The 20,082-nt window shown below is 40.3% G+C and overlaps 1 protein-coding gene and 1 pseudogene across 5 annotated transcripts in view; one reads left to right on the top strand and one right to left on the bottom strand.

The window, feature by feature from the left end:
• CRADD (CASP2 and RIPK1 domain containing adaptor with death domain) overlaps positions 1-20,082 on the bottom strand; it is a 183,328-nt gene that overhangs the window by 6,227 nt on the left and 157,019 nt on the right. The window lies entirely within an intron of this gene.
• LOC140602875 (ubiquitin-conjugating enzyme E2 L3 pseudogene) lies at positions 6,999-7,420 on the top strand (annotated as a pseudogene).

The raw sequence follows: 20,082 nt of genomic DNA, 5'->3' as shown, positions 1-20,082 counted from the left end.
AATACTGACAAGGGTTCTTTCTGGTGTTTGTCAAGACTGTAATTTTTAAAAAATGATTAGGAAACAACTGAAATAATGATGCTACTACTGACCAATATTTTATATTAACAGTAATGATTTTATGGCTTGTATAAAAATATGGGCACTTTTATGCAGGTTCATTAAAAAATTCAAGCAACATAAAAAAGTACAAAAGAAAAAACAAGTTATCCAATATGTACTTAGAGTTGGTGAATATCATTCTGGACATCTCTTCATGCACGTATTCTGTATTAATTGCTTTTTTTCTCATAAGGGTTATTTAATTTTGTTTGAATATAACAGGAAAAAAAAAAGAAACAGATGGGGTACTAAATGGCTTTCTGACCTATAGTTAAATATTCAAACACCACCACCAAAACACACGCACACACACACACGATTTAAAGCCAATAAAAAATATATGAAAATTTAAGACATAAACCATGTATTTTCACATTAACACTCTATAATTAACACTTGACATTTCCTCTTCCTTTCCTCGTATCTCATGATTTTTCTTGCCTATATCATTTTTGTTTGTCTGTTTTTTTAGCAAGAAGAGAATGCATGCATGCGAGCAGGGGGCAGGAGGCAGAGAAGGGGAGAGAGAAAGCTTTAGATCAGGATAGGTCTTGGTCATTCTCTATCTGTTTTCAAGATGATCTTCTGACCAAAGACTTAGCTCTTCCTCTCTTTCAGAAAAATTTTCCTGGGTTGTATTTCTGCATTCTTTTTCTGTTCCAGATGCTGGATGCCTTTCCCCATCACCATGACTATCATTTTCTGCTTTATTACTTTACTCCTTTCCTGTGATCATCTCATGCCTTTTTCTATTCATTTGATGGTTATGCTTATGCTGTTTTTTTTTTTTTCCTGGTCAAATCTCATATTATAAGGGTTTTGTTTCCCTCAAATTCTTTTCTTGGCTCTTCAATCTTTTTTTTTAAGATTTATTCATTTATTTTTTTAGAGAGAGCAGGAGGGGCAGCAGGAGACGGAGAGAATCCCAAGCTGACTCCCTCTGAGCACAGAGCCCAATGTGGCTTGATCTCACAACCTTGAGATCATGACCTGAACCAAAATCAATAGTCAGATGCTTACCAACTGGGCCACGCTGGCACCCCTCTTCAGTCTATCTTTTAAAACTCCCATTCCAACTCAGATCTATTAGGATGGCTACTGTCAAAAAACTCCAGAAAATAACAGGTGTTGGTGAGGATATAAAATGGCATGGCTGCTACAGAAGAGTATGGTGACTCCTCAAACAACTAAAAATGGAATTATCATATGACCTAGCAATTCTACTTCTGGGCCATATACCCAAAAGGATTGAAGCAGTGATTCAAAGAGATATTTCTATACCCATCTTCATAGCAGCACTATTTCCAGTAGCCAAAAAGTGGAAGCAACCCAGGTGTCTATCAAGGGATGGAAGAGAAACAAAATGTGGTATACTATACATTAGAATATTATTCAGTCTTATACAAACCTGTGATCATAAAGACAGTATGGTACTGGCACAAAAAGAGACACATAGATCAATGGAACAGAATAGAGAACCCAGAAACGGACCCTCAACTCTATGGTCAACTAATATTCAACAAAGCAGGAAAGAATATCCTACTGGAAAAAGGACAGTCTTTTCAATAAATGGTGTTGGGAAAATTGGACAGCCACGTGCAGAAGAATGAAACTGGACCATCCTCTTACACCACACACAAAGATAAACTCAAAAATGGTCAAAAGATCTAAGTGTGAGACAAGAATCCATCAAAACCCTAGAGGAGAACACAGGCAACAACCTTTTTGAATTTGGCCACAGCAACTTCTTGCAAGATACATCTATGAAGGCAAGTGAAACAAAAGCAAAAATGAACTACTGGGACTTCACCAAGATAAATAGCTTCCACTCTTCAAAGTACACTGGCACAAAACTAAAAGGCAACCTAGAGGATGGGAGAAGATATTTACAAATGACATATCAGATAAAGGGCTAGTATCCAAAATCTATAAAGAACTTATCAAACTCAACACCCAAGAAACAAACAATTCAGTTATGAAATAGGCAGAAGACATGAACAAACATTTCTCCAAAGAAGACATACACATGGCAATAAGCACATGAGAAAAATGCTCCACATCACTTGCCATCAGGAAAATGCAAATCAAAACCACAATGAGATACCACCTCACACCAGTGAGTATGGCTAAAAATTAACAAGACAGGAAACAACAAATGTTGGAGAGGATGTGGAGAAGGGGGAACCTTCGTGCACTGTTGGTGGGAATGCAAACTGGTACAACCACTCTGGAAAACTGTGTGGAGGTTCTTCAAGAAGTTAAAAATAGAGCTACTCTATGGCCCAGCAATTGCACTACTGGGTATTTACCCCAAAGATACTGTAGTGGAATGCCACTACAAGCAGTGTTCATAGCAGCAATGTCCACAATAATCAAACTGTCGAAAGAGTCATGATGTCCCTGGACAGATGAATGGATAAAGAAGATATGGCCTAAACGTACAATGGAATATTACTCAGCCATCAGAAAGGACGAATACCCACCACTTGCTTCGAAGTGGATGGAACTGGAGGGTATTATGCTGAGTGAAATAAGTCAATTGGAGAAGGACAATCATCATATGGTTTCACTCATATGTGGAATATAAGAAATAGTGAAAGGTAAAGGAAGGGATCTGAGTGGGGAAAATTAGAGAGGGAGACAAATCATTTGAGACTCCTAACTCTGGGAAACAGACAAAAGGTTGCAGAAGGGGAGATGGGTGGGGGGATTGTGTGACTGGGTGACAGGCACTGAGGAGGGCACTTGATGGGATGAGCACTGGGTGTTATACTATATGTTGGTAAACTGAATTTAAATAAATAAGTTTAAAAACAGAATATTATTCAGTCTTAAAAAGGAAAACATTCTGACTCATGCTACAACACAGGTGAGACTTGAAGACATTATGCTAAGTGAAATAAGCCAGTTACAAAAAGACAAGACTTCTATGATCCTGCTCTTAAGAGGCACCTGTAGTAGTCAAATTCATTGAGATGGAAAGAATGGTGGTTACCAGGAGAGAGGATGGAGGGAATGGGGAATTGTTTTAATGGGTAGTCAGTTTTGCAAGATGAAAAGAGTTCTGGAGGTTGGCTGCGCAATGTGAATGTACTTAATACTCCTGAACTGTATACCTAAAAATGGAAAAGATGGTAAATTCTATATGTATTTTACCACAATTAAAAATAAAAAATAATTTAAAAAATTTAAAAAATTAAAATTAAAAGTCTCACTGTTGTTTTATCATAAACTACATTGAGTTTTTATTTCCACTGAATTGATCCTGAGGTCTCCTATAGCACGAAATACTTGTGAGGCTGAGTTTTCTTGCACTGGGTTTCTGTTCAGGCCCAATAGGTTGCATGTTTACTTTTTGCAAGCTATGTTCATTTTTTCTGCTATAGCATTTTCGCATAGTTGTCATGACACATCCTCATATTGCGCACATTTAACATGAGCATCTCTATTCAGGACTGTTTGCTGTCTTATAGTAAGCCAATGTATACTTGACACTTTCTTCCTCTGAGCTACAATTTGTGGTTGGTTGATGCTTGCTATGCGTTTTGCCACAGAAGAGAGCTAGAACACACCAGGCCTGCCCTTGCTGGGGGTCCAGGGTACAGCTCTCTTTTGGAAGCCAATGAAATGTCTTATACCAGAGCCTCCTCTCCCTAGCCAGGACACACTCACTCCTGTGGTCTAGTTTTTGTAGCTCAGCACAAAATGGCCTGCCCTGAGTTGCCTTTCTGCCTCTACTGAGGATGTCTCCTGACATTTACTGAGGCCATCTACTCATCTCCTCCACCAGCTTCTTTTCATACTGATTTGAATTAGCAGGGGTCCTTAGGATTTTGTATCCTTCTCTTCTTTTCCCAGGATTGCTTCTGCAGGGTCAGGGTGGGGTGTTTCCTTTTTTTGAAAAGTGCCTGCCACTTTTCAAAGCACATTGGCATAAAAGTTGTGACTGGCTTTGTTTTGTTTTGTTTTGTTTGGTTGCAGCTGGCATATGTTTTTGTTTTTAACTGCTTTTTGGTTCAGTTCATTGGGTGTTGGGGAGGGAGCCTCCGTGATTCTGCTACTCCGTCATCTTTCTGATTCCTGGCCAACTATTAATTCAACATAGGCTTTGGGCCAATTATTTGGGAGTGAGGGCAGTATTTGCTCTCATTGCTCCACACTTTCAGGATCATATATCCCTTGGGAATACTGCCACATAACTGGGAGATGGCCAGTAGTCTGTGGACACAGGCTGGAGCAAAGATAACTGGCACAGAAGTGCTATTCAGCCAAGAGCACATCAAGCCCTTCCATGGAGACATTACACACATGAAGAGATAATAACAGCTGTTTGTGCTGTCTGACCTCTAGCAGGAAAAGTATCCTCATGAGGCCCTTCCAACTCATGAATTCTACTGAATATGACGTTACTTAAAAAATGAGAGTCCTAAGGCTTTAGTGTCAACATCTAAGGATATATACCACATAACATCAGGTCAGGCTATAAATTAATCCACTGTGACCATCTGGCCACTATTTCTCAGAGCTTGATGTGTATACCACTAGCAGTGTACAATATGAAATCAGGTGATATATGGGTGAACATTCTGTATTAGAATAGTCATGTATCTATTTTAATACAATTAAAAAGCATAAATAACATTTCAAACTTACGACTCCGAGAATTAAGATAAGTAAATAAATGTTAAAAAGCAGATATAGAATGACAAAGTAATAAAAAAGTAAATTTTTAAATAAAAAGTAAATTTAAATAAGAGCAATAAATTAGCAGTACAGGTGGTACAAAGATATAGCAAAAGCTATACAAATAGAACCCAAATGAAGTGTGGGAAGTCTGGTATTTCTCAACAAGGGCATCACAGGCATTTAGGGCAGAGCTGTCCAGTGTATGGCAGGGTCTTTAGCATCTGTGGCCTGCACTTCCTACGTGCTAGTAACACCCCAGCCTGAGCACGCAAGTCCACATACCCTGGGGTGAGGCACAATTGTGCCTGCTTAAGAACCACCAGATACTACGACATAAGTATCCACTAGTTTTAAATAGCTCCCTCTATACTTACAGAATTTCTCTCTTATACAGATCCTAAATTTTTTATGCAACTCTTTAATCCCATTCTAAGTTAAAACTCCCATGTTTCAAACAAAACAGCATTCTCTAACAAATCCATCTACCATAATGAAGCCATTCATTTGAAGGAATAAATGCCCCACTCCCCATTTCCCTTTGTACCCTCCCATCTCTGTGGTCATTACATCTCTAACCATCTCCTCCTCTCTCATTCATACTTAATTAATCTCCTTTTCCAATTCCTATTGCATATACGGTCAGGTTTAAGATTCATACTTAACTTTTTGTTTCTTGAAGGATGTTTCTGTCTCCCAAGCTCCTTATGAACAGAGATCATGTCTTCTACTTCTTGCCCTCTTTCTCCAATCTTTACCCCCTTGGTGAGCACAATATGGAACTCAATGTACAGTAACAATCATATCTTTCTTTAAATTTTTATTTTATTTAAATTCAATTGTCATATAGTATATTATTAGTTTTAGAGGTAGAGTTCAGTGATTATCAGTTGCATATAACACCCAGTGCTCATTACATCACATGCCCTCCTTCATGCCCATCACTCAGTTACTCCTGCCCTCCAGCAACCCTCAGTTTGTTTCCTAGATTTAAGAAAAGACAATTATCATATGATTTCACTCATATGTGGAATTTAAAAAACAAAACAGAGGATCATGGGGGAAGGGTGGGGAAAAAAACAGAATCATATTCTTAACACAAGAAGTTCCTCCAAGTCAAGTTTCCAGTTCACAATCTCCACTAGCTATATGCTTCTGACTTTATTTGTTCTAGAAAAAGAAGTCATTTCTTCCAACAAATCTTCATGCAGACAGCACTCTCTGGTCTATTTTGGCTGAGTGTACAATCTCCAAGTGAAGGAAAGTCCGCAAGTCCAGCTTCCTGTCTGGTCGACCGCCCCCTTTTGATCTATATTCTATAATATGTGGGAACCTTAATACTGACCTAAAAAAGAGAAACTATACAGGATTCAAAAGCACAATTCATAGACTGAAGATTATGGAGTAAAGGAAAGGCACAGCTGACCCATAAGCAGTTGCTAGGAGATTCAACTAAATCTATGCTCAGGAATCTACAATAACAGAAAGGATTTTAATTATAAAATTCTTTTAAAAAATATTTTACTTACTTACTTGAGAGAGAGAGAGAGAGAGAGAGAGAACATGAGCGAGAATACAAGTGGGGGAGAGGGGCAAAGGGAGAAGCAGGCTCCCCACTGAGCAGAGAGTCCTGCACAGGGATCAATCCCAGGACCCCAGGATCATGACCTGAGCTGAAGGCAGATGTTTAACCAACTGAGCCACCCAGTTACTGAGATGTAAGTACATATGTAAGTATAAGTACATATGTTACATATGTAAGTAACAGTGACTTGGTTGGACATGGGGTTGCACTTTTAAAAACTATATATGTTCCTTTGCAGAATTTGGTAATATAGCACCTTTCCCAAATCTCTACTGCTATTAACCACTATCACTGATAGAAGTATCATATGCTTTAGGTCTGCTGGACCAGAAAAAACTTGAGCTAAGAGACTGTCCCTTTCTAGTGTAGCCATGTTTTAGGAGCAAAAGGCTAACAACCCCTGCCTCAAGGACATGTAAGGCCTCTTACATGTAAGGCCTCTGCAGGTTGAGTTTTGGCCAAGCCCAAAACCAATAGGACAGGGTATTAAATCTTCTCACAGGGCCGCAGGAGTGAAAATTTGCTGAACAATAATCTATAAACACTCACAAGTATACTAATACATTTTTAAAATCTAGATGAATTGACACTGGGAGATAGATAGATATATCTATCTATCTCCGGAAGAAATCCGCAAATGTGGAATGAAAAACTTCCGTAACATCCAGGTTGATGAAGCTAATTTATTGACTTGGCAAGGGCTTATTGTTCCTGACAACCCTCCATATGATAAGGGGGCCTTCAGAATCAAAATCAACTTTCCAGCAAAGTACCCATTCAAACCACCGAAGATCACATTTAAAACAAAGATCTATCACCTAAACATCGATGAAAAGGGGCAGGTCTGTCTGCCAGCAATTAGTGCTGAAAACTGGAAGCCAACAACCAAAACCAACCAAGTAATCCCTCATAGCACTGGTGAAGGACCCTCAGCCCAAGCACCCACTTCGGGCTGACCTAGCTGAAAAATACTCTAAGGACCGTAAAAAATTCTGTAAGAACGCTGAAGAGTTTACAAAGAAATATGGGGAGAAGTGACCTGTGGACTAAACTCTGCCACCACTGATTCCAGCGAGCATGAGCGGAGACCCCGAGCAGCGTATTCAGACACCCCGCAAAGCAGGAAAATTGACACGTGCCACCGCCTGGTGTTTGCCTGTGGTAGCTACTAACTTTCTACACGGTTTTCTTAATCAAAAGTGGTCTAGGTAACCTGTAAAGAAAGGATTAAAAATTTAAGATGTTTAAAAAAATATATATATATATAAAATGCCAAAATTAGTGCAGGAAAAAATAGAAAACTAAAATAGACCTAAGTATTAAATACATTAAAATGGCAATCAAAGCCTTCCCCGGCTAAAGAGCCCTAAGCCCAGACAGTTTTATAGGTGAGCTCTATCAAATGTTTATGAAACATTTAATTTCCTATCTTCTATAAACTGTTCTAGGAAATAGAAAAATAACAAAAGCTCTATAGCCTATTTTATTAGGCTGCTTTATTTTTTGTTCCAAACGGGATAAGGAGAATACAAGAAAAGAAAAATTACAGGTTCTTTTCAATTATTATTTTAGATGTAAAAATCCTAAATATTAACTGAGTAAAAAAAAATCTATTTAAAATAGATATTGTGAATGAGTAGAATTTATCCCAGGATTAAATAATTTTAATATCACAAGATCAATTTATTCAACATATCAATAGTCCAAAAGAGGTAAGTCACTATCATCTTAATAGATGCAAAAAAGTAGTTCATAAAATTTGACATGTATTCATGATTTCTTAAAAAGATTTCTTTAAAAATTAGGAATATGGGGAACCCACTTAACATGGTAAAGATTGTAAAAGCCTTCAATAGCATATGATTTAATAGGTAGCTTGTAAACATTTTCCTTTTAAGGACAGAAACAAAACAAGGATGCCCAATGTCACCATTACATTTAACCAGAGCTATAAAGAGAAAAAAAGAAGTTAGGTATAAGCATTTGAAGGGAAGAGACAGAACTATCACTATTTTCAGATTATTCAATCTAATATGTAAAGAAAAGTCCAGGATCAATAGATCATCCATTAGAGGGGGCACCTGGGTAGTATATTTGGTTAAGCATCCAACTAGGTTTTGGCCTGAGTCATGGTCTCAGGGTTGTGAGATGGAGCCCCATGGTGGACTCCACACTGAGCAAGGAGTCTACTTGAGACTCTCTCTTGTTCTCCTTCTGCCCCTGCCCTCCCCTCCTCAAATAAACAGATAAATCTTTTTCAAAAAAGGTTAATCCATTAGAACAATTAAGAGGGTTGAGTAAAATTGCCAGATAACTTAAAACAAAAACCAACCAAACACAAAATATGATAAAAAATAAAAGAAACAATAAAAACTATAAAGTATCTAGAAATTAAATTAGCAAAGATCACACAAGACCTCAGTGGGAAAAATTTTAAGCATTAATTAAAAGACACAGCAAGATCTGTATAAATGGAGAGTCATTTGTGCTCTGGGTAGGATAACATTATTATAATAAAAACATGACAATTCTTGTAATAACAATTAAAATTTTATAATAGGGAAAGGAGAGGCTTTTTCCAAACTGGGGAAAACTAGCTATACAAAGAAAAGTAAAACTGTACTTTTACATCATACCATAAAATGTGATGGAGTCTGTGTGGATAAAGGTACAAACATAAAAGGTAAAACTACGAAGTAAATAAAAATAGTGAAGAGTACCTTCATGACCTGTAGTGGGAAGTGTCTTTTTAAACGAATCCCCAAAAGATGAAATTTTTTTACCTCAAAATCAAAGATTTCTGCTCAGTGAAGGAGATCATCATTCAAGATGACAGAGCAGAATGGACAAAGATACTTGTTAATATATAAGACCAGGAGGCAAGACTATCTGGACTTATATGGTACTCCTGAAACCAAGAGGAGAAAGATAACCTCCTCCACAGAAAAAATGGATGAAGGTATGACAAGGTAACTCAAATTAGAGGAAACTAAAAGAGAGAGAGAGAGAGAGAGAGAGAGAGAGAGATGCTCAAACACAGAAATTTAAGAAATAACAATGGAAATAATAATAATAATAAATCCCTTTATGTACCTAGAAATCTAGACCATACCGTTTTGGCAGAGTTGTGGAGATGTAGGAACTATGTTCAGGGCTGGTGGGAATGAAGACTGGCCAGCCATTCTATAAGCCAGTGGGCATGTGGGTCCATTGGAATGTGGTGTATGTATAATCTTGCTCCTATGTCCATGTATCTAAGAAAAACTCTGAAAAAAGTCCCATAAGGGACATGTAGAGGGTTGTTTATACAAAGTTGCATTATTTGTGCTAGGAAGTATACATATGCTTTATAACCCAGTTCTCCTGTTTGGGGGTTTCTAGATCCCAGAAAAATCCTCACACAGATTCGTGAACTGGAATCTCTAGGCTGTCTACATCAGGTAATGCTGTGGGAAGAAAGGAGCTAGAAGCAGTCTTGGAGCTCATTACTAGGGGAAGAGACAAACAAGAAGGAGTACAGAGGAAATGCTGGACAGTTAGGATAAAGCAAAAACATAAGAAAAAGGAGACTTCTACCAATGCAAAATTAAAAATATGTATTTCAAGACAACACCAGGAGTGAAAACACCACAAATGACAGAATGTATTTGAGAGAGAAAGAACGGTTTGTTATGGGAGGGACAGGAACGGAGGGGTTGGGGATGCTGCAGACAGAAAGCCAACCTGACCGGCCACCTCCCAGGGAGGTGCAGTGCTCAGAAGAGAAATCCCTTTGGCTGAGGGACTGGCTGCCTGGAAATGAAAGAAAAGCACCTTGAAAAGAAAACTAATTAGAACTACTTGTTGTGAGTAGAACAATGTGGTCCTCACAGAAAGGTGGAGAAATAAGTCTTTCTAAAACCTGATTCCAGGATGATGAAGTGATTACCCACTCCAAATAACAAGGCTGTGTTGCAAAATACAAGTAAATCATACTTATTGTAATGGAAAACTTGATTTGACTATCAAGTCCATGGAAGGTCAACAACAAAACTATTAGCAATAATTGAGTTTTCACTGAAATAAAAGGCAGGATGTAGGGTGGCCACAGCTCTGGGCTAAGAATTAGCAGGCGTGGTTCTTATCTAAATTTGAATCTGCCATCAACTAGCCATATAACTTGGGGTAAGGCATTTAAATTTCCTCAGATCGTTTTCTCATTTGTAAAAAGTAAAACCAGATGATTGCCAAAGCCTCATTTAGATATAACATGTTATCATGTTATATTATCTTTTTTTTTTTTAACAAAGCAATTGTATTTTCTACAGATCTTTTTTGACTTCTCATTAGGGAACAATTATTCATTTATTGTTGCATTGCTTTTCCCTATATGTCTTCTAGACAGAACAAAGACTTCTGAGGTTTTAATCATAGTTTTTGCTAATCTGTTCTGCTAAAAAACGATCACTGATGGAAACTTATCCTCCCTACAGTAAACAAAAACAAAAACATCAAAACCTCAGTGAATATTGGTAAAATCAATTTTTTTCAAAATAGTACAAAAACTTCAAAAGTTTGTTACAATTTTCTGTACCATTAATTTTTCTCACATACTTGCACAGATCTGAGTCAACTCCATCCACCTGTCATTCATCCTGCTCCTTGAAACCACCAGCCAGCTTGGAACCTTAGGGTCTTGCACTAGCCGGTCCCTCAGTGGAACATTCTTCCACTGTCTTTCTCCATCAAATATGACTCCTATCAAACAGAGCCCCCCAATTGACCACCCTGTTCTTAATCACAACACCCATTCCACTCTGTGATCTCCCTTATTTACGTACTACTTTCTGATACATATATTTTACAGATGCACTGTATTTTTTGTTGCCATCCTCCTCACCCTACACACTCATCCCATCTCTTCTAGAATGTAAGCTTCTCACAGGCAGGAAAGCTTTGTTGCTTTTGTTCAATGATGTATCCCAGGCACCTAAAATTATACCTACCAGATAGTAAGCAGTCACTACATATAAATGAATGTTGTTGGACAAATAAAGCAATTAAAATCAATGATCCATTACAATTACGATATATTCACTTAGCTCTGCTTCCTACTCTATGGCTAGGGTGTTACCAAATGCTCCCACCTTTAGGTTCTTAGCACTCAAACCAAAGAAATTACGCTGCATAATCTGGGACTGAATAGAAAATGAAAAAGGAGTATGACTCCCTAATAGTAAAATATTGTCAAGGTTAAGTGTAGGCAGCTACCCACTCTCCATACTGAACTGGACCACACCCATGTTTAATTTGAAGAGAGTTAGAAAGATTCCAAGATGTTTTCTGGATAAATACAGCAAACTGAGGCTGATTCCAGTCTTCATCCTCTCTAATACTTAAGGAAATGAACAAAAAAAAATAATAAAAAATAGATCGACAAAAAAAAAGATGGCAGAACCACACTCTAATTCCTGATTCCCTGAGTCTGTACAGATTATCCAACAAACTTAACTGAGAGGTTCACTCTAATATTCCCAAATCTGGAGGGGAATGAATTAAGTGTTATTTTTTTCTCTTCTGACTTCAGTAGACTGAGGATGGTAACTCAGAAATGTGAACAAGACCTGGCTACCCTGAACAGAAGTCACAAGGCATTTCATGAGGGCCCACAAAGGACCGCTGGACACAGGTGTTAAACATTGCAACAAACAACTCAGCTGTGCTCACCCCTGCCCTGAGTCTTTTGCCCACATGTGTCCTTAAGTTCAAGGGAAGGAAACAGCCAGTCCACAAGGGGTCACAGAGGAGAAATCACCCCAGTAATATCAGAGCACCAAAGGCAGAACCCAGCTGCTCCATAATGAGCAAGATGGAATGATATGATGGCAAATGGGTAACACACTAGAGTGACAAGAGATTTACAAAGGGAACATTATGTAAAAAACAAACAAACAAAAAACCTGACATAAAAACCCAAAAATCCATAGTTCCCCAAAGTAAGAGAAAGTCTTCTGTCATAAAACAACTTAATAAGAGTATAATAGGAACATGAATACAGTAAAACAATAATAATAATAATAATCAGATAGTCCAATAACAAAATAAGATTTTATTTTATTTTTTTTTGTTTTTTTTGTTTTTTTTTTTAATTTATTTTTTTATTGGTGTTCAATTTACTAACATACAGAATAACACCCAGTGCCCGTCACCCATTCACTCCCACCCCCCGCCCTCCTCCCCTTCTACCACCCCTAGTTCGTTTCCCAGAGTTAGCAGTTAGACTGACTTACTTCACTCAGCATAATACCCTCCAGTTCCATCCACGTTGAAGCAAATGGTGGGTATTTGTCATTTCTAATAGCTGAGTAATATTCCATTGTATACATAAACCACATCTTCTTTATCCATTCATCTTTCGTTGGACACCGAGGCTCCTTCCACAGTTTGGCTATCGTGGCCATTGCTGCTAGAAACATCGGGGTGCAGGTGTCCCGGCGTTTCATTGCATTTGTATCTTTGGGGTAAATCCCCAACAGTGCAATTGCTGGGTCGTAGGGCAGGTATATTTTTAACTGTTTGAGGAACCTCCACACAGTTTTCCAGAGTGGCTGCACCAGTTCACATTCCCACCAACAGTGTAAGAGTGTTCCCTTTTCTCCGCATCCTCTCCAACATTTGTTGTTTCCTGCCTTGTTAATTTTCCCCATTCTCACTGGTGTGAGGTGGTATCTCATTGTAGTTTTCATTTGTATTTCCCTGATGGCAAGTGATGCAGAGCATTTTCTCATATGCATGTTGGCCATGTCTATGTCTTCCTCTGTGAGATTTCTGTTCATGTCTTTTGCCCATTTCATGATTGGATTGTTTGTTTCTTTGGTGTTGAGTTTAATAAGTTCTTTATAGATCTTGGAAACTAGCCCTTTATCTGATATGTCATTTGCAAATATCTTCTCCCATTCTGTAGGTTGTCTTTGAGTTTTGTTGACTGTATCCTTTGCTGTGCAAAAGCTTCTTATCTTGATGAAGTCCCAATAGTTCATTTTTGCTTTTGTTTCTTTTGCCTTCGTGGATGTATCTTGCAAGAAGTTACTATGGCCGAGTTCAAAAAGGGTGTTGCCTGTGTTCTTCTCTAGGATTTTGATGGAATCTTGTCTCACATTTAGATCTTTCATCCATTTTGAGTTTATCTTTGTGTATGGTGAAAGAGAGTGGTCTAGTTTCATTCTTCTGCATGTGGATGTCCAATTTTCCCAGCACCATTTATTGAAGAGACTGTCTTTCTTCCAATGGATAGTCTTTCCTCCTTTATCGAATATTAGTTGCCCATAAAGTTCAGGGTCCACTTCTGGATTCTCTATTCTGTTCCACTGATCTATGTGTCTGTTTTTGTGCCAGTACCACACTGTCTTGATGACCACAGCTTTGTAGTACAACCTGAAATCTGGCATTGTGATGCCCCCAGATATGGTTTTCTTTTTTAAAATTCCCCTGGCTATTCGGGGTCTTTTCTGATTCCACACAAATCTTAAAATAATTTGTTCTAACTCTCTGAAGAAAGTCCATGGTATTTTGATAGGGATTGCATTAAACGTGTATATTGCCCTGGGTAACATTGACATTTTCACAATATTAATTCTGCCAATCCATGAGCATGGAATATTTTTCCATCTCTTTGTGTCTTCCTCAATTTCTTTCAGAAGTGTTCTATAGTTTTGAGGGTATAGATCCTTTACATCTTTGGTGAGGTTTATTCCTAGGTATCTTATGCTTTTGGGTGCAATTGTAAATGGGATTGACTCCTTAATTTCTCTTTCTTCAGTCTCATTGTTAGTGTATAGAAATGCCACTGACTTCTGGGCATTGATTTTGTATCCTGCCACGCTACCGAATTGCTGTATGAGTTCTAGCAATCTTGGGGTGGAGACTTTTGGGTTTTCTATGTACAGTATCATGTCATCGGCGAAGAGGGAGAGTTTGACTTCTTCTTTGCCAATTTGAATGCCTTTAATGTCTTTTTGTTGTCTGATTGCTGAGGCTAGGACTTCCAGTACTATGTTGAATAGCAGTGGTGAGAGTGGACATCCCTGTCTTGTTCCTGATCTTAGGGGAAAGGCTCCCAGTGCTTCCCCATTGAGAATGATATTTGCTGTGGGCTTTTCGTAGATGGCTTTTAAGATGTCGAGGAATGTTCCCTCTATCCCTACACTCTGAAGAGTTTTGATCAGGAATGGATGCTGTATTTTGTCAAATGCTTTCTCTGCATCCAATGAGAGGATCATATGGTTCTTGGTTTTTCTCTTGCTGATATGATGAATCACATTGATTGTTTTACGGGTGTTGAACCAGCCTTGTGTCCCAGGGATAAATCCTACTTGGTCATGGTGAATAATTTTCTTAATGTACTGTTGGATCCTATTGGCCAGTATCTTGTTGAGAATTTTTGCATCCATGTTCATCAGGGATATTGGTCTGTAATTCTCCTTTTTGGTGGGGTCTTTGTCTGGCTTTGGAATTAAGGTGATGCTGGCTTCATAGAACGAATTTGGAAGTACTCCATCTCTTTCTATCTTTCCAAACAGCTTTAGGAGAATAGGTATGATTTCTTCTTTAAACGTTTGATAAAATTCTCCTGGGAAGCCATCTGGCCCTGGACTCTTGTGTCTTGGGAGGTTTTTGATGACTGCTTCAATTTTCTCCCTGGTTATTGGCCTGTTCAGGTTTTCTATTTCTTCCTGTTCCAGTTTTGGTAGTTTGTGGCTTTCCAGGAATGCGTCCATTTCTTCTAGATTGCTTAATTTATTGGCGTATAGCTGTTCATAATATGTTTTTAAAATCGTTTGTATTTCCTTGGTGTTGGTAGTGATCTCTCCTTTCTCATTCATGATTTTATTAATTTGAGTCTTCTCTCTCTTCTTTTTAATAAGGCTGGCTAATGGTTTATCTATCTTATTGATTCTTTCAAAGAACCAACTCCTGGTTCTGTTGATCTGTTCCACAGTTCTTCTGGTCTCGATTTCGTTGAGTTCTGCTCGAATCTTTATTAACTCCCTTCTTCTCTTGGGTGTAGGATCTATTTGCTGTTTTTTCTCTAGCTCCTTTATGTGTAAGGTTAGCTTTTGTATTTGAGTTCTTTCCAGTTTTTGAATGGATGCTTATATTGCGATGTATTTCCCCCTTAGGACTGCTTTTGCTGCATCCCAAAGATTTTGAACGGTTGTATCTTCATTCTCATTAGTTTCCATGAATCTTTTTAATTCTTCCTTAATTTCCTGGTTGACCCTTTTATCTTTTAGCAGGATGGTCCTTAACCTCCATGTGTTTGAGGTCCTTCCAAACTTCTTGTTGTGATTTAGTTCTAATTTCAAGGCATTATGGTCCGAGAATATGCAGGGGACAATCCCAATCTTTTGGTATCGGTTCAGACCCGATTTGTGACCCAATATGTGGTCTATTCTGGAGAAAGTTCCATGTGCGCTTGAGAAGAATGTGTATTCGGTTGAGTTTGGATGTAAAGTTCTGTAGATATCTGTGAAATCCATCTGGTCCAGTGTATCATTTAAAGCTCTCGTTTCTTTGGAGATGTTTTGCTTAGAAGACCTATCGAGTATAGAAAGAGCTAGATTGAAGTCACCAAGTATAAGCGTATTATTATCTAAGTATTTCTTCACTTTGGTTAATAATTGATTTATATATTTGGCAGCTCCCACATTCGGAGCATATATATTGAGGATTGTTAAGTCCTCTTGTTGAATAGATCCTTTAAGTATGATATAGTGTCCCTCTTCATCTCTCACTACAGTCTTTGGGGTAAATTTTAGTTTATCTGATATAAGGATGGCTACCCCTGCTTTCTTTTGAGGACCATTCGAATGGTAAATGGTTCTCCAACCTTTTATTTTCAGGCTGTAGGTGTCCTTCTGTCTAAAATGAGTCTCTTGTAGACAGCAAATAGATGGGTCCTGCTTTTTTATCCAGTCTGAAACCCTGCGCCTTTTGATGGGGTCATTAAGCCCGTTCCCATTCAGAGTTACTATTGAGAGATATGAGTTTAGTGTCATCATGATATCTATTCAGTCTTTGTTTTTGTGGACTGTTCCACTGAACTTCTTCTTAAAGGGGAATTTTAAGAGTCCCCCTTAAAATTTCTTGCAGAGCTGGTTTGGAGGTCACATATTCTTTTAGTTGCTGCCTGTCTTGGAAGCTCTTTATCTCTCCTTCCATTTTGAATGAGAGCCTTGCTGGATAAAGTATTCTTGGTTGCATGTTCTTCTCATTTAGGACCCTGAATATATCCTGCCAGCCCTTTCTGGCCTGCCAGGTCTCTGTGGAGAGGTCTGCTGTTACCCTAATACTCCTCCCCATAAAAGTCAGGGATTTCTTGTCTCTTGCTGCTTTAAGGATCTTCTCCTTATCTTTGGAATTTGCAAGCTTCACTATTAAATGTCGAGGTGTTGAACGGTTTTTATTGATTTTAGGGGGGGATCTCTCTATTTCCTGGATCTGAATGCCTGTTTCCCTTCCCAGATTAGGAAAGTTTTCAGCTAGAATTTGTTCAAATACATATTCTGGCCCTCTGTCCCTTTCGGCGCCCTCGGGAACCCCAATTAAACGTAGGTTTTTCTTCCTCAGGCTGTCGTTTATTTCCCTTAATCTATCTTCATGGTCTTTTAATTGTTTGTCTCTTTTTTCCTCAGTTTCCCTCTTTGCTATCAACTTGTCTTCTATGTCACTCACTCGTTCTTCCACCTCGTTAACCCTCGTCGTTAGGACTTCTAGTTTGGATTGCATCTCATTCAATTGATTTTTAATTTCTGCCTGATTAGCTCTAAATTCTGCAGTCATGAAGTCTCTTGAGTCCTTTACACTTTTTTCTAGAGCCACCAGTAGCTGTATAATAGTGCTTCTGAATTGGCTTTCTGACATTGAATTGTAATCCAGATTTTGTAACTCTGTGGGAGAGAGGACTGTTTCTGATTCTTTCTTTTGAGGTGAGGTTTTCCTTCTAGTCATTTTGCTCAGTGCAGAGTGGCCAAAAGCAAATTGTATTGGGAAAAAGAGAAAAAGAGAGGAGAGAAAGAAGGAAAGAAAAGAGAAAGAGAAAAAAAAAGGGAAGAAAAGAAAAAAAAACGAGAAAAAAAAAAAAGAAGAAAAAGAGAAAGAAAAAGAAAGGAGAAAAAAAGGGGGTGGGGGAAGGAAACAAATCAAAAAGCAAAACAAAACAAAAACAAAAAACAAAAAAAAAAAAAAAAAGAACCACAGGGGAGTATCTTCTGATTCTGTGTTCTTTAAGTCCCTTGGCTTCTCCTGGAAGTTGTCCGTCTAGCTGATCTTCTGGGGGAGGGGCCTGTTGTGCTGATTTTCAGGTGTTAGCAGTTGGGGGAGCTGCTGTGCCCCTGCCTGGTGCAGGGCTCAGTGGGGGTTGTTTACCCCGTGAGGCCGCAGGAGGAACAGCCCCAGTGGCGGGGCAGCTCTGGAAACCTGGATTCAGCTCCGGAGCTCTCCGTCTGCAGGGCCTGGAGGCTCCGGGGCGGGGCCGCTGATCTGCTCAGCTCGGGGCAGGAGCGTCCTTGCTGTCCTGGGCCCTCCCGGCCTCTGCCTGTCCCGGAGGAGGCCGGATCCTGGGCTGTGTCCCGGCGCCCTGTGCTCCGGAGCCTGCGCTGGTGGATTCGCGCTCCCGGGCCGCGCAGCCCCCTCCGCGGAGCCGCCGCCCGAGCCCCTCCGAGCTGCTCCTGGAACCGCGCAGCCCCCTCCGCACGGAACCTCTTCCTCTGCCCGAGCCCCTCCGAGCTGCTCCCGGGGCCGCGCAGCCCCCTCCGCGGAGCCGCCGCCCGAGCCCCTCCTGGCTGCTCCGGTCCCGCCGGGTCCCGCCGTGCGCGCTGCAGCCCTTAGGGAGCTCGGCGCACTCTCCTGGGCGCGCAGTTGCTCTGTTACTGTCCCAGGGAGCATCCTCGCCCTCCTGGGTCCTGCTCCAACTCCCTGGAGCCCCTTTCCGCCCGGGAAGGTCTGTGCAGCTCCTGCTCCTCCGGGACGGGGCTCTCCTGTCCTGGGGACACTCGCCCCGGCCTCAGCCCGGCTCCTCGCGGGGCCCCTCCCCCCTGGAGGCCTTTGTTTCTTTATTTCTTTTTCCCCGTCTTCCTACCTTGATAGAAGCGCGAACTCTTCTCACTGTTGCATTCCAGCTGGTCTCTCTTTAAATCTCAGGCCGAATTCATAGATTTTCAGGATAATTTGAAGGTTTTCTAGGTAGTTTGGTGGAGACAGGTGATTTGGAGACCCTACTCTTCCGCCATCTTGCTCCTCCTCCCCAAAATAAGATTTTAAAAGAAGCTTCTCGGGGATCCCTGGGTGGCTCAGTGGTTTCGTGTGTGCCTTTGGCCCAGGACGTGATCATGGGGTCCTGAGATCAAGTCCCACATTGGGCTTCGTGCATGGAGCCTGCTTCTCCCTCTGCCTGTGTCTCTGCCTCTCTCTCTCTCTGTGTCTCTCATGAGTAAATAAATAAAATATTTTTAAAAATAATAAAAGCAGCTTGTCACTCATGGGTGGAATTTAAGAGACAAAACAGAGGATCACAGGGGAAGAGAAGAAAAAATAAGACAAAATCAGAGAGGGAGACAAACCATAAGAGACTCTTAATCCTAGGAAACCAACTGAAGGTCCCTGACAAAAGGGGCAGGCAGGGCGAGGCTGAGAGATAGGGAGGAGGCCACAGAATCAGGCTCACAAAAATCCCCAAAGTCCTGAGATATAAGGACACCAGAGATTTCCTTAAACCAAAGCGAGGTGCAGTATAATACAGCAGTGAGAAGCTTCCGTGCTCAGGGCCCTGCCGTCCCCATGCTGGGCACAGACTGACCCGAGCACTGCCATGACACTCTGCAGGGCGCTAGCCCTTGGCCACCCCCCTCCTGCACTTGGAAGGGCCCGAGCCTGGCTTAGTGCTCTGCTGCCGTCACCTTGCAATTCTTCATCCTGCTCCAACAGGCTCTGCACCTGCATTTTGTGCAGGGCCCCACAAATGATGTAGCTAGTCCTGCTTAGAGGAACTGGAGGGGTTGTGCCAAAAACATGTTCTGTCCCCAGAGCCTAACACATCGTGTGCTCATAAATATTTTCGAAATGAATGAACTTCACTTCCACAGTCATGTGGGTGACAAATGCTCATACTTCTGCTTTTACCTAAACTTCTACACTTGAAACTTACAGAGTTAGGATGTGCCTTAGACTTTGAATTTTTGAAATAGGACATATACAATTTTCTACAAAATCTCCACACAGAAGAAGCAAAGAGAGAAGCCAGCAGCTAGGCGACTTTTCTACCTCAGTTTCTAATACCTTGGCTCCATCTATACACATGGTTATGACCTCGATCCCCTCACACTCACTCACTCACACACACACGCGCGCACATATACACCTTTTCCTGAGGAGGTTTGGGACTTATTGGCACTCTGAAGAAAACAAATTTATAGCACATACGAAAAAAGCAATTCAAGGGTGTCTGGGTGGCTTGGTCAGTTAGCATCTGCCTTTGGCTCAGGTCACGATCCGGGGGTCCTGGGATCGAGTCCCGTGTCAGGCTCCCTCCTCGACAGGGAGCCTGCTTCTCCCTCTCTCTCTGGTGTTCCCCCCACTTGTGCTCTCTGCCTGTCAAATAAATACATAAAGTCATTTTTTTAAATAAAAAAAAGCAATTCGAGTACAATTCCTGAAATCTGTTGGAGTAACAGTAG

Source organism: Canis lupus, chromosome 13 (genome assembly GCF_048164855.1).
Source record: "Canis lupus baileyi chromosome 13, mCanLup2.hap1, whole genome shotgun sequence".
NCBI lineage: Eukaryota > Metazoa > Chordata > Mammalia > Carnivora > Canidae > Canis > Canis lupus.
Note: the sequence above shows the minus strand (reverse complement) of the source record. Positions and strands in the feature narration are given on the sequence as shown.